The sequence below is a fragment of the Pteropus medius genome, unplaced genomic scaffold (genome assembly GCF_902729225.1).
Source record: "Pteropus medius unplaced genomic scaffold, Ma_sr-lr_union100, whole genome shotgun sequence".
NCBI lineage: Eukaryota > Metazoa > Chordata > Mammalia > Chiroptera > Pteropodidae > Pteropus > Pteropus medius.
In genome coordinates this window covers 757,355-783,797 of record NW_024352790.1, presented here as the reverse complement: position 1 = coordinate 783,797, position 26,443 = coordinate 757,355, and the positions used below count along the sequence as shown (strand labels likewise).

General features: G+C 33.5%; 1 protein-coding gene across 1 annotated transcript in view; it reads left to right on the top strand.

The window, feature by feature from the left end:
• The window catches only part of SAMD3 (sterile alpha motif domain containing 3), a 169,023-nt gene that overhangs the window by 108,916 nt on the left and 33,664 nt on the right, over positions 1-26,443 (top strand). The window lies entirely within an intron of this gene.

Here is a 26,443-nt window from a genome sequence, read left to right as displayed (position 1 = left end):
TCCTTCCTTCCTTCCTTCCTTCCTTCCTTCCTCCCTAATTTACAGATGCTCTGTTTTCTGTAAGACCAAAGCTTCAATAGAGGCTGTGCTAGAAGTTAATGTCAAGTGATGCATCTCATATTGTATTCAGATTTCCTTTTCCTCTTCCATGTATTACTGATTCAGCTCTGTATGCCTGGTTCTTCTTTCCTTAGGAAATCGTTTCCCCCAAAACACACCTTAGCCTCCATAAAAATAGAATTGTTTTGGCCCATATAACCAGTTTGTCATATATTTCAGATATGATTATAGACATCTATACTTAAAATGAAATCCCTATTAAAAACAGAATACATTTAGTGCTATCCAAATTATAAGACTGTGACTGTTGTAATATCATAACTTTCTTAATAGGATTATTAGAATTTAAAAATAATTACTGATACACGGAAAGTTGTCAATAAATGTTAGCTAATAGCAGTAATAGGTTATGGTACTTCTTATTATATGAGTATGATTAATTTAAGATGACTTACTTAGTATCTTATGCTCAATCAAATTTTTTGATATGTTTTTACAGTATTTCTATATTTAATATTTAATTTTTTAGTGTACCCATTTCTGTCAATAATGTATAAAAATAAAGCAAATTATGTTCATCTATATTCAAGTTAAGGACATTTAAGGGAGCTCCTTTCTGACCCAAAATTTTAACAAAATTTTAACTGTAAATTCTTAGCTATGAATAAACTTAAAAATACTTTGTTTGACTTGAAAAATGAAAACCTAGCACAGGAATTTAATTAATTAATAACTATATCAACGGTGCTATCTGCCCGGCGCTAAGCTCCGTACAAAAGGAGAAACAAACAAACAAAAAAATCAAAACACCTGAGGGCAGTCCTTCTCCAAAAAGATAGGATAGATAATAGTAACTTTAAAAATAATAACCACTAGGAGCTAACCCACATGGCAAGTAAAAGTCTACAATAGGATGTCAGGAAAAAAGTATGGTAAGAAAGGCTGAATTAGTCACATACAGCTTGATGGAGAGAATAGGACTAGCAAAGAAGTCAACGAGTGAATTCAACCAGGGAGAAAATGAAGCAAGAGACTGTGGAAAGCAGCTGATGAGACAGAAGACTTGTATATTCCGCTTCTGATTCCAACTTTATGCAGTTACTGAGACTTTCAGAAAATCACTTAATCTCTATTTTCGTCTCTATTATTTCAATTATAAAAATGAGTTACCTCAGCTTTAAAATGAGGAGTTGCACAATATCATTTTGAAGTATTTTCAAAGCCTTAAAAATTCTATAACTATGATTTCGAAGGGTCGAAATCATGCAGGTTTTTTAGACCATTATGAAATTAAAATGAAACTTGACAACAACAACAAAAAAAATTAGAAAATGTTTGAAAATTAAGCAACACACTTGTAAATAGCCCATTGGTCAAAGAAGAAGTCACAGTAGAAATTAGAAAATATGTGAGGTGCAGCCTGAGCAATACTGAGAAGAAAGTTTAAAGCACTAATCGCTTATATTAGAATGAAGGAAAGATCTCAAACAATTAGAATTCCTACCGCAATGTAGGAGAAAAAAAAAAGAGCAAAATAAACCAAAAAGAAGCAAAAGAAAAGATGTAATAAAGTTAAGAGCAGAAATTATTTAAGTTGAAAAGAGGACAATGATAAAGAAAATTAAAAAACCAAAATGTTGATTCTTCAAAAAAAAAATCAATAAATCATTACACCTCTAGCAAGATGACAAAATAAAAAACACAATACAGATCACTAATATCAGTATTGAAACCATGACAGTACTGCAAATCTCAAGCCATTCAAAGGAAAGTAAAGCAACACTACAAAGAACTTTATGCTTATAAATTAAACAACTTCGGGGAAATGAACCAAATCTTCAAAAATCACAAACTACTAAAACTCAACCAAGATGAAATAGATAATTCCATATGTTTCATAACCACGAAAGAAATCAGAGTCATATTTTTTAAAAGCTCTCAGAAAAGGGATCTCCAGCCATGGAGAATTTCTACCAGAAATTCTTGAAAATTTTAGTTTCACTGGAGAATCCTACCGGACATTTGAAGGATTAACACCAATTTTACACAATCTCTTTCAAAAATAAAAATAAAAAAGGAAAAAAACTGCCAACTCTTTTTATGAAACCAATATTACCCTGATACCAAAACCAGACAAAGACAGTAAACAATAGAGAATTAGAGACCAAATCTCTGATAAACTTAGGTATAAAGACCCCCTACAAAATATTAGCATATTGAATTCAACAATATATAAAAAGAATTACATGTCATGACCAAGTGGGAGTTGTTCCAGGTATGCAAGTCTGGTTCAACATTTAAAAACCAATCAGTGTAATTCACTATATCAACAGGCTAGAGGAGAAAAATCATATCATATTAATTGACACAGAAAATGTATTTGAGAAAATAAAACACCTATCCATGATTTAAAAAAAACACAAAACTCAGTGAGTTAGGTATAGAGGGGAACTTTAAATTTTCGAGAGACACAGATGAAAAGTAAAAGGATGGAAAAGGATAAACCATGAAAACAATAACAAGAAGAAAACTGGCATAACCAAATTAATATCAGACAAAATAAACCAAGAAACATACACAAGAATTTTCAAAATATCTTTATTTATAACAGGCAAAAACTAGAAACCCCCACACGCCCATTACTAGCAGAATAAAAATATAAACCGCTGTGTATTCATTCAGTGGAACACTAACAATAATAAAAAAGAACAAGCTATAACAAATGCAACAACATGTATGAACAAGAACAAACAATAACATGTATTGCTACTGACAATAATAGACATAAATCACACAGATATAAGTGCATACATTGCATGATTCCATTTACATGAAATTCAAACAGAGGCAAAACTTCTCTATGGTAATACAAATCAGAATAAAATTTACCTCAGGGCTATCGGCAAAAAGGAGCATAAGAAAATCTAAGTAGCTGGAAATGTTTTTACATTGATCTAAATGCTGGGTTGCTAGCTGTATATATTTATGTTAAAATGTATACATTTTGCTATATGTATGTTATAACTTCAATAAAAATATTTTGAAAGTCAGTAGAATTATATAAATTAAAAACTTAGCAATTCTATAACATCTTGAGTAATTTAGATGTGAATGATTACTAGAAAACTTGATCTAACTAGAGAGGATATTTGGTGTGAAGAGGTGGTAGGAACAGTAGTTGAGGAATAGAAAATACTCATTGTTTTTCTTAACCTATCAGCAGTTAAATCATTCTCCTAATTTATTTTTAAAATAGATCAAATGAATGACAATTATTTATAGAATCTGTTTCTCTATTATTATTTTTTCTATTTTAAAACTTTTATTTCTAATTTTAAACATTTCGAACTGAAATATAGTGACACATATGTGTAAATTTAAGGTGTAAAACATGTTGATTTGATACATTTATAAATTGTAATATGATTGTCATTGTAGCGATAATTAGCACCTATATCGTGTCACATAATTGTCATTTCTTTTTAGTCATTGGGATAATTAAGGTCTACTCTCTTAGCAAAGTTCATTATAATATAATATTGTTGTCAATATTTACTGTACTGTGCATTAGATCTCAAGGACTTATTTACTACTCCTTGCAAGTTTGTACCCTTAAACAATATATGTCCCATCCTCTCACCCCCATCCCCTGGTAATCTATTATTATTAAAGTACTTTAGATCCAGCCGAAGTAGCTGTGGGACCAAAAGCCTTGTTTGCCAGTACAAAAAATAAAAAATAAATAAAAAGTATTTGGGGAGAATTATTTACAGAGCAGCTATTTCTGAAGAATATAAGCTAGCTAAATAATAATTTTTGAGTACTTGTAAAGTGTCTTTGTTTCATGCTATTTCATAAAGCTGAATTAAATGTCTTACGAAGTGATAGAAAAATGAGCTCATCCATTTAGAGACATCTGAATCAGCTGGAACATCTGGGTTGGATGTTTCAAATAAATCTGAAACCAGAAAATGTTTTGTTTTTATTCCAATCCTGTTTTATTTATTACACTGGGCTAAAAGCTCAGGCAACAACATCTGTTTCCATGAATGTTGGGAGAGGAATGCACAGAGACAAAACATACAATCATAAACAGACAAGTCGGGGGACGATGACTCTTCTAGTTTAAAAATGGAATAACATGGAACAGTAAAACCTAAAATGATTGTTGAGCAATGTTTGTTTTCAAGAAGATTCATAGCAGGCGAAGAAAGAGCCTACAGATAATGATAATGGTATGCAATAGAATAGCAAAATACTAATGCTCTAAATTCAAAACCTCATTTTACTAAGAGAGGACCTAATATATAGTAGGCATTTAATAATCTCGAATGAATGAATAAAATCCAGAGAAGAAAAGTGAGTTACCTGTGGCTAGTAGTTGAACACTGCAGTTCAAGAAGAATAATCACTTTGAACAAAACACTGATTTAACATGGAAAATGCTTTTAGTTGATTTCTATGGTGGCATTAATTCAAAATTCCTTCCTTTTGTTCCTGGAAATCATCTTAGAGCTTTAAACCACTGTTGTTTGTTTGTTTGTTTGTTTTTTGTTTTTTGTGAAAGTGGGAGAAGCTAAATTTTTCAGACTCTAAAATAGAGGAAAGGGCTGCTGAGAATCGCTGAGATTGAGCAGGAAGATCAAGAATCATAAGTGAAGAGAAGATACCACACAAAGATAACTTAGGGGCAAGAAAACTCAGTAGCTGCAGATCGCAGAAGGACTGGAGAGTTATATTTCCTAACAGATGAAAGACACAGTAAAGTGCAACAGCTGCTGACAGAAGCATCCCCGAACCCTTTTTGGTTGTGACAGCAGAGGAGGCAGAGAAAAATGGAGGATCCACACATGCTGCCATGCTTTCAGGAAGCAATCTGGCTCTGCGGCAGCGGAGGAAGGAGACCCTTTGTACTGACTAATATGACTTTCTCCATTGTCCGAAAGGAAACAAGGACAACACAACTTATGCCAGTGTTGATGAATATGGGTATAAACAAAATATGGTATGTTAATACACTGGAATATGAGGTCATGGAAAGAAATGAAGTACTGATTCATGCTGCGATACCGATGAACTTGAAAGCATTGTGCTAGGTGGAAGAAGTCAGACGCGAAAGGCCACACGCTGTATGGTTTGCCCAGATTAGGCAAGTCCAAAAAGAGAGAAGGTGAGTTAGTAGTTAGTTGTCAGGGCCTGGGGCCGTGGGGGAGAGGAATGGGGAGTGACTGCTAACATGGGTGCAGTTCCCTTTTGGGATAATATAAATATTCTAAAATTAAACTGTGGTGAAAGCTGCACAGCTCTGTGAATATACCCCCAAACTACTGTACTATAAATTTAATGAGTGAATTTCATGTTATGGGAAATTATCTCAATAAAGTTGTAAAAGAGTGGAGGTTTTTATTTAGTAGGCATAACTACTTGTACAGCCTTTCCTTATCTGCCCTCTTTCCCAGCACTGGAACAAGGGGATAGCTTGGTGGACCCTCTGTTGATAGAGCAAGAGGAGGAAAGCTTAGAGCAGGAAGGGAAAAGGTTTGGAAGGCATCAAATGTGTTACGTTGTGACCGAAAATGATGTTATTTTCTGCTATGGTCTTTGGAAATACTTTTATTAAATGTACTATACTTATACCTCCTTTTGGTTTCAAATCTTAGCCAAACCTGTGGTGTCGTGATTCTAGTCTACACCCAAAGTTTTTAAAAAGCTATTTTTACTGGAGTAAGACAAATAGCTTTGAGATAACTCTTAGCTAATTAAAATAAGTAATATTAGAGTCATGAAGACAAAGAAGAACGAAATCCAGGGCTTTGTGTCCAAATCATGCTGATTGTTTAGCTCCCAACCCCAATTCTTTCATTTCCTTTTCCTGAGGCATCTGATGACAACCAGCCTGCCATAGCCTTATGGCTGCAAGGCATGCATCTTGTCCCTACCTAATCTGTGTTACCAAGTTTTCTGGGAAAGGGAGAGGAGGTCTGAAAGGGCAGATATCTGAACGATTTGCTCATGAATGATTTTTATTTCCTTTGTCCTTCAGAAATCCCCTACATAATCCTGATTTTTAAAATCTGGTATTGAGCCCTATAGCAGATGCTCTGTGAGTCAGACATAGATGATATTTCTGCCCTTGAGGGCTGATTTTAATCAAGTCTTACCCTGCTAGCCACCTAATATCAATTTAATATTTCCTGATGCTTCAAGAATGAGAGCAGAATTCATTTTTGTTTCTAGGCAGCATCTTAGCAAAGCTTCTTATAAATGGAGCTTGGCTCCTTTTTCTAAAGCCTTCTTCCTGTTACCCCTCTCCCCCAAGGAGAGGCTGGTTTATTTACTGCAGAGTTCTGTCCATTGTTTGGATCAGCATTAATCTCTTCAGTGCCAAAACTGCCATGCTTGGAGCATCTTCCTTGCCTTTGTCTCTACTCTGAGTCCCTACTGGAACCTAGGTAATTGATAGGCTGAGTGTAGCGCAGACCGATGCAGTGAGTATAGTGGCATTTGCTGGGTGACAAGCAATATACTTCTTGTTTGTTCCCGAGACGTCTAACACTTTCTTTGTTAACCAGGTGTGTTCCCAGCACCTCTACAATAATTTTGATTCTGTACATTTTATAACTATCAGAGGTATTAGTGAGATATAAGAAAAAAGGAAGTTAAGATGCTGAAGAAGCAGACCCAGAGAGGCCAGGCTCTCTACAGTATGGCTTTGATCCCAATATACGTGGTTGCTTGTTGTGGCCACAGGCTACAATTGCATGTTTTAATAAATTTTGATATGTTGTAAATGACTTTTTGTTTAAAAAAAAAAAAGCAAAGAAGCAAACAAATCAAATTTTTCAGATTGGATCACAAAATGATTCATAGCAGTTCAAAATAAGAGGGTGTTCAAAAGTATACCAAATGAATGCTAAAAGCATATCTATGAATCTTAATATCAGCATGGTTAAGAGGCCAAAAATATTAAGCAACACTATGAAGGGAAGTTTATAATTCTACAGGATGTACTTTACACTAAATATGTTATTAATACTTATGAACCAAATGCTATAACAACCACAATCATACAAGAAACAAGATACAAGCAGAAATATACAGAAACAATAGTGATAGGTGTAATGCACATCACTCAGATTACGATGGATACAGGGGTCAAAAAATAAGTAGAGACAGAAATGCTAAATAACCTAGTAGTTATTTTTCATGTATTAGTCAAGTTTGTCTATAAAAAGAAACTTCTCATGATCTACATGGTTATCTAAAGGTACATTTCACATAAGAAAGATCAAAGAGACACCTGACTTTTGTTGTTGTTGTTTTTCTCTTATTTACCAGTTTACAAAATAATGGCTTATTCACTGAACTTCTTCCAAAGGGGACTGACCCTGTTTTTTTTTTATTTTAATATCATTATGAATTCACGGTTTTAAATATATTTGATGTGTTTTGATCTATTACAGGTACTATACATACTGATGCTCAAATTGTCCCATCTTTGTTCCCTGGGAACATTTTCAAACTGATTCCTGAGTCTTTTTGACATTACAACAATAATCTTTAATACATCATTCAATTTCTGAAATGATACGGTGACTAGGCTCACTTTATTCACTTCCCGCCACAGGCCGAGAACCAATCATTTTTCCAAGAACAACTTGTTTTTTGGAAATCATTTTTATGTATAAAAATCTGGGTTCTAGGAGTTCTCAATGTTCCTAGGCCTTTTCAGTGGTCAAAATTATATAGCTACATGCATATGTATATATATTTTTAATAAATCATGAATTCATAATGACATTTCAAATCCAAAATTCCAGGTAGAGAGATTTTAACCTTTGAATCTCATGTTTTTATCTGCTTTTTCTACTGCTAAAATCCTATTTTCTAACATCAACATAATTACCCATTTAACAGGCACACAACAGTCTCAAAAAACAAAACAAACCAAACAAAGCAAAACCATTACCATGAAAGGTATGATTTTTTTTTTTGGTGGGGGAGGGGGCGGGTCTTTTTGTTCTTAAGAGTATATATACTATAAGTGTCTGAATGTCTTTTTAATAAGTTCTATCTATTACACTTTTACTACTCCCCTACCTTATCTTACATTCACGTTACTAAGAGATACCACACAAATGATTTGCCACAAAATAGAAAAAAAAATTAAAAATGGGAGAAACTGGAATAAATTTTAGTACCTAACTCAGCTGGTACCTCATATAATTTCTGCCTTATTCTTTTACATACAGTTTTACACTATGAATTGGATCTGGTGGTAAAATATAGAGATGTCATTTTAAAATAGAATTACAAGCTCCTTTTCCAGGCTGAGTCTGAAAAATTTCTAGACATTTCCAATCATAGTATATTTTCTACTGTTCTTTGGCAGCAGAAACTCCTTTTAATCATTTCTCAAATTAGTCCAGCACCTTCCACACAACCTTAGTTTTTAAAGAAAATGGCTATGCCTGAGGCTGTTCTGCGGAATATTTTCCAAGGGGTGCTCACAGGCATGTACCCAAAATATTCCAAATTCAAATGATTTGGGAACTTCTACAGAGAGTTCACTCTATATGGGAATTCATGCATCCCATGAGCATGTCAGAGTTTTTCAATCACAATGTTACTTTCCAAGCATGTATGCTAACATTCTTCATATCAGTGTTCTTAGATCATGGCCTGGAAGTAAAGACAATGAATATATACTGAGGGCTCACTAGATGCCGGTGCAGTTCTACAGAGATCTACAGCATCATCTCTCTTAATCACAATAGTCTCATGCTATTTTACAGGTGAAAAAACAGAGGCACAGAGATAGTAAATAATTTATTTAAGACTACATGGCTAAATGTATGTTATATAATAAGTGAAGGAGCCAGGAATTAAATCAGACATTATGACTTTTGAGTTTGTTCTTGACTACTACACTTTGCTGCTGTTTAATGGAAAATGCTACCAGAGAAGTATCTCAATCATTTATGTTTTTATGATGCATCTCATAAAGTTAGTGAGGCTTCAAATTGTCTATTATATAGAAGTTTTTATTCTTTGTCAAAGGCATGAGATATGTTCCTTTAAATCAAATCATCCAATGAAACTAAATATGCAACCCAATTAAAATATACTTCCAACTTATTAGGAACAAATTTACCAGTCTTGTTTATATCGGAATAGAACCATTATATGAAATCTATCTTCTATTTTGTATTTGTAAACTAATTAAAATTTTGTTAGTCATTTCTCTAATGAGAATTTAATAGTTACTACTCTCTTATCTAGGGTTATAAACAAAGAATACAAAACCAAATTGCAGACAATATATATTCATGAGACTTTTAGAGAACAAAGTCACACACATAGCAGCAGATGAATTTAAAAAATTTTTATTATACGGCTAATGGTGTGTGTGTGTGTGTGTGTGTGTGTGTGAGACACGCAGACAGGAGACACCTTTCTCTCCAACTATTGGATTTTGGGGAAAATTACTAAGCTTCATTGAGTCTCCTGGTTTTTAAAAGAATTAAATGAGATTATATACATACAATGTATAGCATAGTTATTTTCCATGATTGTAAGAGCTCAGAATTTGGTAAGAACTCAGTTCAAATTTTGGTTCTATATCTAATAGTTATGTGACTTTGTGTAAGTTATTAAACTTTGCTGAGCCTAAGTTTCATAACCTGAAAAAATGAGAACATTGCCTGTCTTAGAAAGTGGTTGTTATGATTAAGTGAGATAAAATATGTAAAGCACACAGCATCTAGCACTATAAATGTCAGTTCCACTTCTCTCTGCTCCTCTGTCTGTATTCTCTTCTCTCTTAGAAAGGAGTGGTAAGACTTGGGAGGTACAGTTTGGAAGTAGACGTGCCTCTCACTTAGCAGAGACCTTTGTCTCTGAAAGGCTCAGCCAAGCCTTGTGGCCAGAGAAGAAGTGGAGAGCAGAGTACTCAGATTCTAAATTCTGAGTTAAAAAGGGTCTTAACATTTCTTTCCACATATTCAACCCAGCTCACTAGGACGGCAAAGGAGTTAAGGATTCAAATGAAGGCATAACTAGCAGGCATCTGTCTCTTACAGTTGCGTGCCCTTTCACATGCGGGCACTCTGAAGCAAAGAAGAGGCTCCTGGAGTCTTAAGAGAGCAACAATTGCGGAGAGGTCGTTGTTCTTTGTGATGGGGGTAAGGAGCTCACAGCGTCCATGTGGGCATGAGGACTGCATGGGGTCAGGTTCCCGTCTTGCTCATGTCCTTTCCTAGGGTCCTTTAGAACCTTGCAGTTCCTAGAGCAAGATTTTTGTATGTAGACGTGCCTCCCACTTAGCAGAGACCTTTGTCTTTTTCGTTGTCTTTTGATCTTTCTTCACAAATGACAAAAGACAATTCTCTGTTGATTTTTTAAATGGTGGAGCATGGTCTCTTGCTATTGTTACTCTTTATACACATCAATTATTATTCACATTAACTTTAATCACAGAGAATTGACTTGCTAGAACCAAAAGTAAGTAATTATTATTGATTTCAAAATACATTTATTATATACTATTTTTAATAGAGAGAGAAGGAATACTGATAAAACAATCAACCTACCATCCTCCAAAATTAAATTTATTTTTAACAACAATTATCTGACTTAATTCCATTTTAATCACATTAAGTCCCTAATTTTAAGACTGTTGGGTTTTTGTTAATGTACGTGTAGTTTTATCTGAATAAAATAATTTCACAAAATATTGAGAATGTTGAAAATTGGTTATATGCATATATAACTTTAATTTATATATAAGTTACAGTAATTTATATATGCACATATATATATGACTATAATACACTTTACACTATAAAACAAACTGAAAATCTGGTGATTTAGAATGTTTTGTGCCTTTAAATCTAATTAATTCTCATTGTAATCTAAACTGGCAAAATCAGAAATTGAACTGCGATTGCTTATTTATTTTTTGTTTTCTTGGAATTGAAACTTTACTAAACAAATATTTTTAAACACTTAATTGCATTCCTTGTAATGAACACTTTTGCAAACACTAAATCATTTAATTCTCATAACTAATAAACTAACCTGAAATATCACCCGAATTAGTGATTTTAGTGTTGCATTTATTTTTAGAAACAGTGCCTCATGGGATCAAAATCAAATCTTCGTTCAGACATTTATTAATTGTTTAAGTTGGGTAAGTTATTCACCTCTCTGAGCCTCACTTTCCTTGTCTACACAATAAAGATGATAACACTTACTTGGAAGGATTGGGGCGAAGTGTAAAATACATATGTATGTGAAGCGTCCAGCAATCAATAATGACAACTGCTATATTTATTGCTTTGCTACTAACTCATTTTTAAAGCAGCAAAAAAGTCTGACCCTTATCAAAATATATCTGCACCACTTCTACCCTCTGTATTGTCATTGGGCTGTACCTTTAGGTAAAAGTAAGCAATTTGCAACAGTTAAGAATTTTATCAGTCTAAAATTTACCAAGTACTAAATTTACTAAGTTCTTTGTGAAGCATTAGAGATACCAGCATGAGAACAAGCAAGGAGAGAACCATACACAGTATTTATGCAAGTATCACAGAGCAGAGGAAGACTCTAGAATGTGCAACTAATATATGTAGTCAAAACTAATTTGAATACTAATAATACAAATTACCATTAATTAAAAGATTTCATGTCAAACAGATTAGTAGATTTTGCATACATTGTTCTATTTTACCCTCATGACTCAGACCTCTTTTTTTTAATCCTGACCTCTTGATCTTTAGTCTTCAATAGTTCATAACCAACTGATTATTGCTAAATTGCTGGAGATAGAAATATTTTTTTAAATCAACATAGATTATTTTTTATTTAACAGTACAAGTTAGTCATTAATCATAATAAAACCATAGTAAAATTAAGAATGATAATTTTTTTGAATTAAGTTTGGGTTTATTTGATTCTCCTTATTAGCAGGGCTGGATAAAACGGCAATATTTGATTGATTGCAATAAAATGCAAATGGCTGACTCTTCTCTTAGTCAATTTCTTGTTTGTGGCCATATCAAACTGATACAAGGGAAAAAGTCTTCCACAGTAAATAGTCTACATCAAAAAAAAAAATCACAAATCTTAAAAAATACATAAAAAGTAACAGGCTAAAATTATTGGTTATATAAATGATACACCACCAATATTTTCATCCAGGAAAACAGACAAGTAACCAGAAGCACTGATTTTATAATGTAAACTGGCCATAATACTTTGGGTAACTTTTAAAGTCAATCGTTTCCTTACTTTTTTCTTAGCTGTAATTTGCTTAAGATGACAAGGTACTCAAGAGCTACCTTCTACTTTATAGATTTCCAACAAGTCCGCTCTTATCAGCTTCATACCACATTTCAGCCTTCCAAGAGAAATTTGTTTCTATCATTCCTCTCTTCTGCAGTGTTTGGCAGCTGACTTCTTGTTGTCCCCTAGCCCTCACACACCAGCACTTCAGATACTTCCATTCTGATCTCTCCCCTCCCCAGAGTTGCTTGTCATTCACTGCCTATTTCCATCTTGCAAAATTTGTGAGCATCATTTTTCCTCTGCCATTTATTTTTCTGTTTTCTTTGACCTCTTAAGTTTAAATCTTTTTCTTCATCTACTGTTATTTTCTGAGTTTTCAAAAGGCAGCAGAGATTAATATACATATATAATACAGCACATTTAATTGAAAGTTCTGCAGCATGACTTTTAAAACTAGTTGAAAATATTTTGTGATTAAATAAAATTCATAAGTAATTTGTATATATAGATATGGAGAAATGAAATCATTCATTTGAAAATCTATAATAGATGTAACTAATCACTTATTTTGAACATTTTAAAAGTATAATTAAAATTCCATAATTTAATAATTGTTTAGGTTATGGGTTTGAAAGCCAGCAACTTTACTTACTGGCTGTTAAATTTGTTTACATTTCTGCATCTCAACCACAAAATAAATATAATAGTAAGACTACCATGCCAATGATTCTATGAGATAATGCCTGTATTTCATTTTGCACAGTTCCTGAAACCTAGAAATTGCTCAGTAGATGTTATTTTTGTTACAGTTATCATTATTGTTAAGTACAAATTGAAAAAATTAATCCTACTACATAATTTGAACTTTAACCTAATATTGTATTTACTCGTGTTTCAAATGTCTTCAAAAAATAAGAAGTAATTACTTTATCCTTTAATTTTTGAGGAAATAGCTGACTTAATTTTCTTTCAAATGTCTTCTTACTGTTTGGGAGTCTAAAAGCATATAGCTTTAGCTATATGTTTTTCAAACCTCACAACATGGTCCAGGTAGAAAATCTTCCTTTTTTAATTTTTTTACGACTGGTATTTTTGCTTTCAATCTAATGACCTTATACTTAAAGGTCTGGATTGCAGATCAATAAATGAAAATTTAAGAGAAAAATCACATCATTAAAAAAAAGCTCTATTAAATTTAAAATTCACCACAATGTTCAAGTTCAGTGGGAAATCAAATTATTATTTTCAAACTCAGTATAAACACTTGGAACTGGTTTGTAAAAAGCACTTGTAGAAATAACAGCCCTATATTAGAGTTGAATGATGAGAGTACTAGACACAGTATGATTTAGTTCTGCCAGAAAACAATATAATTACATGCAGACAAGTTATATAGCTTGCACAAAAATTGTATTTTATGACATCACATACATTGTTGCTAGGCATAAATATATATGCTTTTTCCATCAGTAGCTTACTTAACTCATTAGAGAAAAACATAGATGTTCCTATATTTATCATACTAAAGCCAAAGTAGAAATTTAATATGGTAATTTAAAGAGTAATAACTTCTCCATATCTTTTTAAAACATTGAAATTTCAGACTGTTTAGAAAAATATGTAAGGATCACAGTTCAAAGAAAAATGAGCTTTTAATTCCTGACATGGCAATGAATGAATACAAGGCTTGGACCACCATTCCCATCCGTAGGGCAAGAGAATCAGTGGTAGGGTAAACTCTAAGTAGTGGTCTCCTGTGTATTCAAAGACAACAATCTTACATGTTAGGTCAAGTTTGTTATGCAGATTTGATTGTAATCACAGACATGAAAATTTAGGGTGATGGAAATGTTCATTTTTTTTATTATGCTGATGGTCTTATATCTCTATATATTCATATATATATGAGTGTATGTCACTATATATATATATTCATGGGTGTGTTTGTGTTTGTGTGTGTGAAAATTCATCACATTGTACCCTAAAAATATGTGCAGTTTATAAATTAAACTTTAATAAACCTCAGTTAAACTTCAATAAATTTGCTTTAAACCTCTTTGATATTGAGAGAAAATAGTTAAGCAACCTAATAGAGAAATAGGAACTCCACATAAAAATAAACACGAATGGAATTCGAACATATGAAGAAATGCTTAAGTTTACATGTAAGAGAAGTACAAATGAAACCTCGGCTAACTACACAACAGTGACAAAAATCTCATAGTTTAGCAACACATAAAAGCAAGTAAGGGTGGGGGTGAGGAATCACTCTCCCACATTGCTAATAAGAATGAAAAAATGATCAAACCTTACGAAGGGCAATTTGACAATTTGCCCCAAAATTTCTACCAAAATGACAAATGCATTTAATTTTGGTCATGCTCTGGAAAATACATTCAACAGATTCCTTTACTCACAATAAATAGCAAAGTGCAGCATTTTTTCTGTGAGCAAAAGTTTGGAGACAACCCATGTGAGTCATAAGACGCTGGCTAATGAAGCAATGGTACATCCACATATCATTCTACCAATGATACTGCTGTGGAAAAGAGTAAGGATGTTCTCTGCTCTGATAAGGAAATATTTCCAAAACTTATTTTTAATTTTAAAAAGCTACGTATTTGGTGTACCACTTCTAACAGAATGAGGAAACATAAGAATATATTTTTGCATTATCTTATATTTGCATATAGAAAAAATGAGCAAGTAGTAGAATTAAATAAACAAGATTACTTGCAAGAACGGGAAATTTGGTAGATTGGGGCAGGAATAGGAACAAAATATTTCTTTATATATGTATTTTTTAATTATTTTGATTTTTTAAGTATGTTAATATATTTCTAATTTTAAAATATTAAAATACATTTTGTATTTACTAAAAAATAAAACAAAAGAAAAGTCAGCCCTTTTACATCAAATTTTGTTAACGATTTGGAAGTAAGCATGGAACATTATCTGATCAGCAGTGATTCAAAATTCATGTAATTGCAAACCTTAATGAAAAGCTTTTTTCCCAAAGATAGTCTAAGAATTTAGGTATTTTGGGGAACATAACTGTATTTATATCTAAATATAATTGAACAACAAAACTCGGTTCCAAATAACCTAGATGACCTTAGAAACAATGGAGTAGTGTTCATGCTGTAGAAGCATCTGAAAAGATTACCCACAAACCCCACTTTTTACAAAGTAATTTGGTGTTAACTGCAGAAACAATTAGCTTATATTAGGGAGTAATATTCCATCAAATTAATTTTTTAAATAAATTTGATTTTTATACCTTAAGCAGTAAATTCATCTTATATTCAGCAAGTCAGCTTCCACGGTGATAGAAATAAAGTGATTCTACTTAAGGATTTGATTTAAAAAGAAAAACCAGCATAGCCAAAAGGCCAAATGTCATCTTTCAGCCAATCTTGCTTTTTAAAGTGATTCCTTCCTACAAAATCGCTGTTGAATAGAAACGCAAGCGGATAGTTGACATTTACTCTTCCATTCAGCTCAGAATCCATGAAGATCTCATTTTCTTTTTATTCACATCACTAGATTGCTGGGAGGATGGTGTGAAGCTTTCCTTAATCTGAAAATTAAATCAAATCCTTTCTATTCTGAGTTTGAAATTTAAAGCATCAGTGATCATTAACAATCAAATCAGATAGTTAAAGTTGTCTAATAATCAGTGATTTTATTTAAGACGACAAGTCCATTTTGGGGCAGCTTCTCTTTTCCAGCAGCTTTCAAGCACAAATCAAAACTCTTAAACAGTCTAAGCCATCTGTATGCTAGGCCAAAACTAAGAATAATTTGTGTGCTGACATAGCGCCTAGCCCCAAATGGGAAAGGTGAACCCTGAGACACCTATAAAGACACATTGCCCCCATTAACTCAGCTAATACCTTTGTTTGATCCTGGACATGAATAAACGAAATTTGGTTGCAGATGTTTGTTTCTTTGAAAGAAGTCAGAGGAAAGAAAATCTTCTATTTGCCCTCTGCCTCTTCTCTTCCTCACTTTGTTTTCTCCCTCGGATGCAGAGAACTTCAAGGGAAATTGGTCTGTGAAATGTAAAGAAGGTTCTCGTGTTTTCTCTGCGCTGCGTCTAGGTCAGGTCAGCTCAAATGTAATATGGCAAACTTAGATCATTTGTGGAAGTTTATGATGAGTTCCATGGCTGTGATAGAATTTTACTCACTCATTCATTCATTCATTCATTCATTCATTTTCTAGGCTTTAAAACCAAAAGCTTTTAGAGTAATCCGGGAGAATGAGGGCACTGGGTCCACACATTATACTCTGTCTCTCCAGTGATTATAGATCTCATGGACTCACTGCATGTCAGTCCAATTACTGTCAGTATCACAAAAGATTTGGCTGGTGTTTGCCCCTGGGAGATAACTTCTAAACCCTTGGACTTTACCAAGTTATAGAAATATCTTTGTTATGACCCAATCAAGCATGTCTACATAATGAACCCTCAATAAAACCCTGGACTCCAAAGACTGAGTGAACTTCCCTGGTTGGCAATACTCTGAGTACTGTCACAGTTCAATATTGGGAGGGGACCACGTCCTGTGGATGATACAAGCTTTGCATTTGGAACCCTCTCATCCTTTGCTCTGCATGCCCCTTCTTTTGGCTTGTATTAATTTGTATCCTTTTGCTATTAAAACAAACAAACAAACAAACAAACAAAACTGTCGTTATACATATAGCACTTTGAGTGAGTTCTGAGTCTTTTGAGTGAATTATTGAAACTGAAGTGATTGCAGGAACCTCCAACTTTGCAGCTAGCTGGTCAGAGTGAAGTTGGCCCTGGGGAACCACTAAACTTGCAACTGGTTCTGAAGTGACATCAGTATTATGGAGGACCATGCCCTCAGAACGTGTGGTCTGACAAACTCATTGTACTGTTCTTCCTAAGCTTCCGGTCATGTCTATCTTTGCCTATCAGAAATTTAGCCCAATGAGCTCAGCTCATGTCATAGTAAATGACCTAAGATTTCTGCCACACCTACAAAATGCTCTTTATCTTTCCACTGGCCAATTCTTCTGATAAGCACCATGGAAGATAGCCCAGTTTTTTATATACCAAGTTAGCTCACTTGCCAAAGAGCACTCCACACCATTATTAAAAACACAATGAATAAAATAACAATAAATGGTAAGTGCCAACACTAGCTAGCTGTTTTCATGCACTATCACAGTCTTGTGAGGAGACAGTTATTATCTTCCTTTTTCAGAAGAGGACACTGAGTATTAGGTTATATAATTTGCCCAAGGTCATACAATCAGAAAAGGAAAGGCTAACATTAAACTTCAGCTGTCTGACTCCATTACTTGAACTCTTAAACTATATGCTGGCAGAACATGGAGTCTCCAATTATCCCAACATGTAGACATATTCCTGGAACTGGTAGCATCATTCTTAGTTTTGGTTTCTCAAGAAGTAGATCTGGATAGAACTTGGGTACAGGAAACACTAGGAGAGAAGTGGAGAAATGGAAAAGGGAAGGTAAGAGAACCTATATAAGGTAAATTAACAAGCCTGTCACCACTATAGGTAACTGAACTTGATCCTGCTTGGGACTCTTAAAGTCAGCAGAATTTTTGCCTCTGAGGTGGCTATAATGGCCTTTCACAATCCCAGAGAAGTATTTATACGCCATGTCATATCAGTCCATTGTTAAGATGGTTCCACTTCCAGCCTGCCCTGGGCAGCGTGAGCTCTAGTTCCTGAAGAAAGTCTTTGGGCAGTGAAAGTAAGCCTGTCCCACACTGAGTGGTTACACCTGAGAGGCTATGGGTCGACACTGACAAATTCCTTAAGGGTTTAGTGACACAGAAACTATTTACCTATGTTGTCCAATACAGTAGCCAGGAGCCACTGTAACTACTTAAATTAAAATTAATTAAAATTAAATAAAATTAAACATGTATTTTCTCAGCCACATTAACTACATTTCAAATGTTTAATATCCCTATGTGGATAGAGTCTAATGAACTGGACAATGCAGATATAAATCATTTCCATTAACGATAAAATTTCTATTGTTCAGTGCTAGTCTATGCTGGTATGTAGGAGAGTTTTAGGGATTTCCCTTCCAGAAAACATTTTAGCAAAAAAATGTTTTTTGCTCTTCCCGTCTCCCACCCCAAATTCAAATTTCCACATTTCCTATAAGGATAATGTTATCCTTAAAGTCATAAATAAATAAAAATGGCATATGCATACACATAAATTTTAAGGTCTTTGAAATCTTTATTTTCTTACCTAAGTTATTGATAATGGTCTTGACAGAATGTAACTACAGGGCTGAATTGAGAAGCAAGGCACTGAAGATCTTTTCCCAGTTTCAATTTAATCTGATCAGAACTTTTTGGATATAATTGTTTGATCAGTTTTAAATATTTCGTATTGTCTTAACACCCAACCCATATATTTTTATTTTGACCAGATGATGTCGATAGGACTCCTTTAACCATGACGAAATTTGTTTTTTTATTCGATTTATTCAACAAATGTTTGTTGAGAAACCATTCTCTAGCCAAACAGGAGTCTTCCCAAGATTGTGCACACAGAGGTAAAAAATCTCACCCTTGCCTTGAGCAGAGCAGGTGCCACATCCTGAGAGTGACTGGAGCAGCATAGCAGTCTCTTCATCCCCGCTTCTGGTTGGCACTAGCCTGCTTCACATTCCTGCCAGAAAGTCCTTTAGATTGTGATACAAATGTTCTAAATTCGGAATTCCAATATAATACCATTCTTCTGACAGGATCAAAATAATAGCTTCAGCGTTTAGGTTCTTAGGAAGTTTTCAGGGAACTTGGTGAAAATAAATCTGTTTTCTTTTCTTTAGCAATCGAATCCACACTGTTCTGCATTACAACTTATACTACATGAGTAAGATACAATAACATAGGGTCTTTAAACCTTAGGTACGAAATGTCACAATTTACTGTAAAACATTCGATAGTATTTGTATAAGCAGGTACTTGTCTTATGAATTATGACTAGAGTAAAATAAATTCTCTGGCTTTGAAACGTGCCTACATTTCAAAGTCTGCAGTTTCATACTGTCACTGTGGTGAGGTTTGCTGACTCTTTTTGCTTTGAGCTTGTTCTCTCATTGACTATACAATTCACTTACTGGTAGGAAGTTACATAGTTGACCTCGGCTATGCAGTTTTACTAGCTGTTTAGTCTACTAGCTACTAAGTTTACTAGCTATGCATTCACTCATGGGGAACTAAGCAGTTCATTTACTCATATTAATTGATGGCTTACTACATGTTGGTTTGTAGTACTAACAGTTAGTACTACAAAGTTGGATAACAAACAGTCCTCATCCTCAAAGAACATATAATGTGAAAAATACAGCTATATAAGCTTTATAATTATTTTTATTTCTATGTGACGAATGCCATAATAGAAGCATGACAGGATGCTGAGGTGAAACTAATTTATGTTTTGCCACATCAGGTTTCTCTTAATACTTATTACTTAATTTTTTAAAAAAGTGACAGCATGTTATTTTAAATCTCAGTCTAATAAATCAGGAGTGTAAGACACCAATTTTTCATTATTGTATAGCAAATTTAATATCAGGCTCTGAATCCCAGTTCCACCAGAGTAAAGAGGAAGATATCCAACCTCAGTTCTTTCTGGAATTCCCCTGCTCTTATTCCCTTCTCCCTTCTCTCCTTGTTCTCTTTCTCTTTCTCTCTTCCTCTACCTCCCTCCTTCACTCTTCCCGTCTCCCATCCCAAATTCAAATACACACACTCATATTTAGCATTAGATTATAACTTACCAGTTGACACCACTTGGGGGACAATTTTTTTTTAAAGAATAGCTTCGTATAAACAAAAAAAATTGAACATACTGGTCTGTCTTCAGAGAAACCCAGGTCTGACAGAAGCATGAGCATTTGTCACTCAACCGTACCAGTCTCGTAGGAGAACTACAGGGTCCAGTGTCTTTTTCATCCCCAGACATCCTATCTGTGGTTTGAGTCACACTGCAGTAAGAAGATCTACTACCCTGTGTTCTCTGCTTCTAGAAAGGGCCTACAAAGTCAGACAAATACTCAGTATAACAGATTAGGAGAGCCTAGTTTGACTCTTACAAGCTAAGCCTTATAGGAGGATGCAGAAATCAACTGTCATGTGCTCTCACAGATGAATGCCTCCAAAGAAACAGTTTAACAACTGTAATATTTTAATAACAAATTCTTGCCTCCATTCAGAGCTCTAAAGTCAATTCTCACCTGCACTATGTAACAAGAACTACACTAAGCCAAGGTCTGTGCTCAATAAATGTTTGTACATCTTACTTCAAGGATGTAGTTGCCAGGAAACGAAAGCCTCAACACACCAGAGCTTTCTGAGACGCAAAGCTTCGAGTCCTTGATTTGTGATTCCAATGCCTAAATTCTAATATATATATTATAATCTCTGCCTTAACGTTGCTATGGCAAATGTATTTTTTTGTCCTGATAGGTGGTAGGTATTATTTCTTCTAGGAGTTTTAAAAAAGTTAATTAATAGAGAATTAAGAATATTCAAAGGTATATTATTGTGCACATATACATACATGGGTATGTATGGCTCTTCTTAAGACCATCTTCCTTCAAGAGTTGACAGATGTTAGCTATCTGGGATCCAGTCTGTTTCAAACTTCCTGTCTGCTCCTGATACCCTGCAGTGCATCTCAGAGAGTGACCTGTACTTCTTTCAAAGGAGCAGCCACTACTCAGTCTGTTGTTGCTCAGAAATATAAACACAGCATTGCCAGAAACTTCTGATTTTTTGAGTGAAAACGGAATTTCAGATTTGTAGGTAAAATCTTCATTTTTAAAAAAAAGTAAAGTAACCAAAACCACCTTCATGAGCCAGATCTAGCCTAGTGCTCTTTCTTTCAATTTTCTCAAATACAACCCATGGGCCAAAGCCTCTCCAGCAAGGATCCATAAATATCACTTTTTACTTTTTATCTTTAAAATCCTAACTTTCCTGAAAATAAAAGTGAAGTTTTTCCATTGAGAAAATTTTGAGAGTCACAAATTAGAAAATTCCACCAAACTGAGAAATCTACTTTTATCTTTCAGTGTATGTTTTCTCAGTCTTTATCCTACTTATATATTTAGTTCTGTTTGCATTTTATCCTATCTACAATATTGAATCATAGGATTTTAAACGTATTTCCACTTAATTATATTTCATAATTGTTTCTCTATATCGTTATTTTTTTAAAATGTAATTTTAATCACTGTATAATATTCCATTTTAAATATAAATTACCATAATTCAGTAGTCAGTTCCTATCGCTGGATACCTAGTCTGTCCAATTTCTTTGTTATTTTAACTATTACTACAGAGCACATCTTTGAGCTCATTTCTGTTCATGTCCTTAAGATAAATTCTTAGAAATGTTATTTTGGAGTCAAAGTATAAGACTATCTTGATGATTTTTGATTTATATCAGCATCCTTTAAAGTTAAATAGATTGAGGCCCAGAGCTACTCTTTCCTTTGCAAGCTATGAGAATTTACGTGAATTACTTTTGTAAACTTCAGGTTTTTCATCTATAAAAGATCAAAAATATAACAGAATAATTTGTACCTTCTTTAGCAATGTGTAAGAGAATATTAGCACTCTTGCTAATCATTTAAAAAGTTTTATCTTTTCCAGTAGACTACAAAATGATATTTAATCAATTTTTTTACAAAGAATGTTTTACATTTTTAGATATCTAATTATTTAAAATTTTGTTCATGAATTGCCCTTTTCTCTTTTTCTAATGGTATAGTTATCTTTTTATTGGTTTAAAGGAATTATTTTATTCCTTATAATTATATATTATGTATGTATACATACATATTTTTTATTTTTTTGTAGTCAAATCTAGCCATCTTTTATTTTTATTTTCAACCTTATTATAAATTATTTTAATTCTTTTTATTTAATTTTCATGTTTAATTATTTAACTTATCTAAAGAATTTATTTTATAGGTGATATGAGATAGTCTCCCTTTTCTCATCGCCTATTTGAATCAACAATTTTTAAAACTTCTATATGTATATTTCTGTTTCCAGGTTTCTATTCTGTTCAATGATCTGTCCTCTTTTGCTCCAGTACCATGCTTTTATATTTATTCTAATTTTGTAATACTTTTGAACATCTTGGAGTGCAAATCCTTTTGCCACATACTTTGACCTATTTTGCCTGTTTGTCCTTCCAGATAAACACTGATACCGGAGTAAGTAAAAACATACAACCCATTTGAATATTAATTGGAATTTATAAATTAATTCTGAAAGAACGGACATCTTTAGACTATCAAGTCTTCCAATTACACATTCACTTTTGGGAAAAGTTAATAGCACAGCTCACCGTTCCCATCTCTGGCAAGAATCCAGAGAGTTGTAGACCATGCTGATGACCTGTAAGCTTTGACAGTTAACTAGGCAGAAGCAAGGCTGAACCATAAGTTTGACTCAAAGGCCAAAAGTCTGGGGTGTTTGTGACTCAAAAAAGTCCCAAGAGACCTGGGACTCTGGTTCATTGCAATTTTTTATTCATTAACTTAATTAAACCTCCCAGATAAATTGCTGTTTAGTTTCTTGATAAATAAAAAATATAAAAATTTAAGCTACTATTATTGTACTCTTCACATCTCCTTGCCCTCAAATTTCTCAAGGATGTTTGTGAGTTACAGATATCTCTGATAAGTTTTGCTGGACAGAAGGAACCAACAAAGAAATACTTGTAGTTCTCATAAAATCAAAATTTTAATCAGTAAGTTAAACTATAAGAAATTACTGATCTTAGACTCTTATGTGTACAAAAATGGCGGTTTCATATGGTCCAACTTAAAGCAACGGACAGGTCCTTTTGATGTGTTTCATTTGCATGGTATCAACTAGCTTTGTAGATCTCACTCCCTTTTTGCCTATAATGTATGAAAAAATTATGTTTTATTTCTATAATTTATGAAAGGTTAATATGAATATCTATCTTTCTAAAGTGAAGGAAAATTGCTACATATATGAATGTTTAGTAAAATTAACTTTTACTAAAAGCTAACTTTCCTTCTTATACATAATTTACTTCAAGAAAGAACACCCTTTCCTATAAGTTATCTAGCACAGCTGCATAAAAATCTTCTCAAGTATGGACTATACAATCAGCTCAATGACTTTCCCAAGCTGAAGTATATCTATAAACTCTGAACCCGGTATTCCAAGCTAGCCAGTGATCTTTCTGACCGTCTGCTGTCATTTTCTACCGTGTGTTCACCGTTCCAGAAAGTTTGGTCCACTTTCAGGTCCTCAAACCTGACTCGTTTATTTCTGGCTTTTTACTTTTAGTTCATTCTATTAATCCCACTTCCTCTGGCTCCTTCACTATCTAAACTGTATCATTCATTCACATTGCAAATCGAGATTCATTCATTTCCAGGATAATGGGAAAATTCAGCTCATAGTGCTTTCTACAGCACTCATAGTAATTGACTTTATGTTACATTCTGCTTATGTCCGTGTCTTATCTTCGGTGTCTTATCTTCTTCGTAAGACTTCTGACTTCTTTGGTGTGTCACATTCACCTAGCTCTGAGCTATCTAGGCAGTAACCATTTCAATGACTAAGATAAGCAAGATATCTAGTTGACTGTTCCAGTTTTCATTCCTCCTGGTCTGGTGATGGCTGGAATGAACAATGGCCCAAAGTGGGTGAGATGTTTGGCTTTACTCGAATACAATGATGTCCTTGCTTTATGTCCTAGCAAGGTCGCTACCAAACAGGATTGCCTGGACGGTGGTTCTGGACGGTGGTTGATGTGACAGTCACATCCCTATTTTTATATCTAATTTTTTTTTCCCCTTTTCATCAATGAGACCGAATTTTTGCTAAATGGCTTGTTCCCTCAAGTACAGGTAGGGTGGGAGATGTCCTTTCCCAGGAGAAGACATTTGCCACCAGCATAGCTTTTAAAAATCTTTTGTTGCCTTAGCTTTGGGACTCTGAGAAAATAAAAACAAAAAGGCAAACAGAAAGGGAAGTGACAAATGTTTTCATATTTCCTTAAAAAGTGCTTATTTGTAGTTGATGTCGTTATATGCTATATTGTTCTTGAAGATTATAAACCACACTCACAGCAGTTTGCACTATTATCTTCCTTTGGAGTTTTAACAAATTTATTAAATAAAAGTTTCCCACATTTTAGGTTGCTTTAGCTAAAGTCTTAGCCCTTTCTGGCTTTAATTAGTATTTAATACAAACTTTTTTTTAAATTAAAGTATAATTTAATTAAATAATGAGACTGGTTGGAGTAATCACATATGATGTCTTTATTATTTTTATTCTTTTTGTATTATTCTGTCTTAAAATATTTAATGATAGTACTTGTCTTCACATTTTAAAATCTTTTCAGATGTTTCTGTAACTTCTGGATATGTAGTAAAGCTGTTAGATGTGTCTTTTCTCATTTGACATATCTTTTATTTGCTTATGTATACAATTATAAATAGTATATCTAGTCTTTATGTGAGAGGAAGTTTTAAGGTGGCTACTTAAAGATATTACTTTAGGCAGTGATATTATTTCATTTTCTTAAATATTTAGAAAAACAAATGAACAAAAACTATAGTATTTTTTAAAAATCTTATTGTTTTTGTATGAGGTTATAATTTGATAACTGCTGTGTTTTTCCCAAAAGTAGAATTAGGTAAAAATCTGGGAATTAAAACATATGAGAGGGTTTCCAAATACTTATTTTATTTTCAAATTTCTTTTTATTCTTTGATGTCTACAAAGCAGTATCTTCTGCTCTGCATGCCTTTTAATCTTGGAGTTTAGAGAATTGGTTTTTTTCTTTCTTTCTTTCTTTTCTGCTTTTTCTTTTTTTCCCTAAGTCCTACTCTTCACAAGGAAGCCAGAAGTGTGACGGGAAGGTGTGATTTTTAATTTACACCAGAGTCTCGCAAATAATGACTTTTCACACCCTGCTCTTACTGCTTAGCCTAGGGGAGGAGTTCTGTGGCTACTGTTGTCTTAGCAAATTAAACCCACTGCTATAATTCAGAAAGGCGTTCTTTTGTGTTTAACCCTTGTTTTCAGTTTTGCAACTTGGTGTTTGTGAATACTTATGAGAATGTGGCTTATTACTTTGAAGTGCACTTGTTTTCTAGGAAATGATTTTTGAAGGCTGTTATCATTTCAGATTGTCAAATTTGAAAGGTAAATGTTTCCCTTCCCACCACTCTATATTGGAAATTATAACTTACTCAAATACGCAGAAATGAAAAATACCATATTTATTTCGAGAACATCTGGCAATAAAACTTAAATACAAGATCTAATAAATATTTTTACCTTTTCTTATGATTCTATTTCGCTAAGAGCAGTTTTCCCTCTGTCTTTATGGAAGAGTCAGTGTCTTACTCTACAGGTAAATCTACATTTAGATCGAAAGATAAAATCAAAAGTAATGTTAAAAGATTAAAATGTTTTAAGTTTTTCTTCAGTTTCTTCCCAGCCCATTGAAATTATTTTGGATTAAATCATTTTTAAAAAGGACAGGCATGAGCTGCCTCAGAGAAACAGATAAAATTATTGAAATTGGTATACTTGTTTTTAAATTTTCTAAGTGGTTTTAGAAAAATAGTGGCATTCAACAATAACTGAATCTTTAAAGAATAATCTAAACTCCGTATGCACTTCTTTCACTTAACGACTGTTAACATAGTTATTTTCCCATAACTGGGAATCTGCACAACTAAAACTTAAAAAAAAAAGGTTTCAATCAATGAGCTAATTTTTCCCAGTTATCTTACCAATCATAATGGTATTCAATAAAGTTCTAGAAGTGAATGGAATATTTAAGAAGATTGTTGAAAGGAAAGAAAAGAACATTCTCGGTTCTCCTGAGAAATTGTTTTGCTACTTTCTCCTCTTGCTAACCCAAAGCAATCAAAAGCAGCTACAAGCTTTCTCTTCAAGCTGGGAAGCAGCAAGGGGTTAACCTGTCTTGGTTTACTAAGTATCTCAGTCAGACTTTTATCTGATCCTTCCTCCCTTCCTTCCCTGCCCGCCC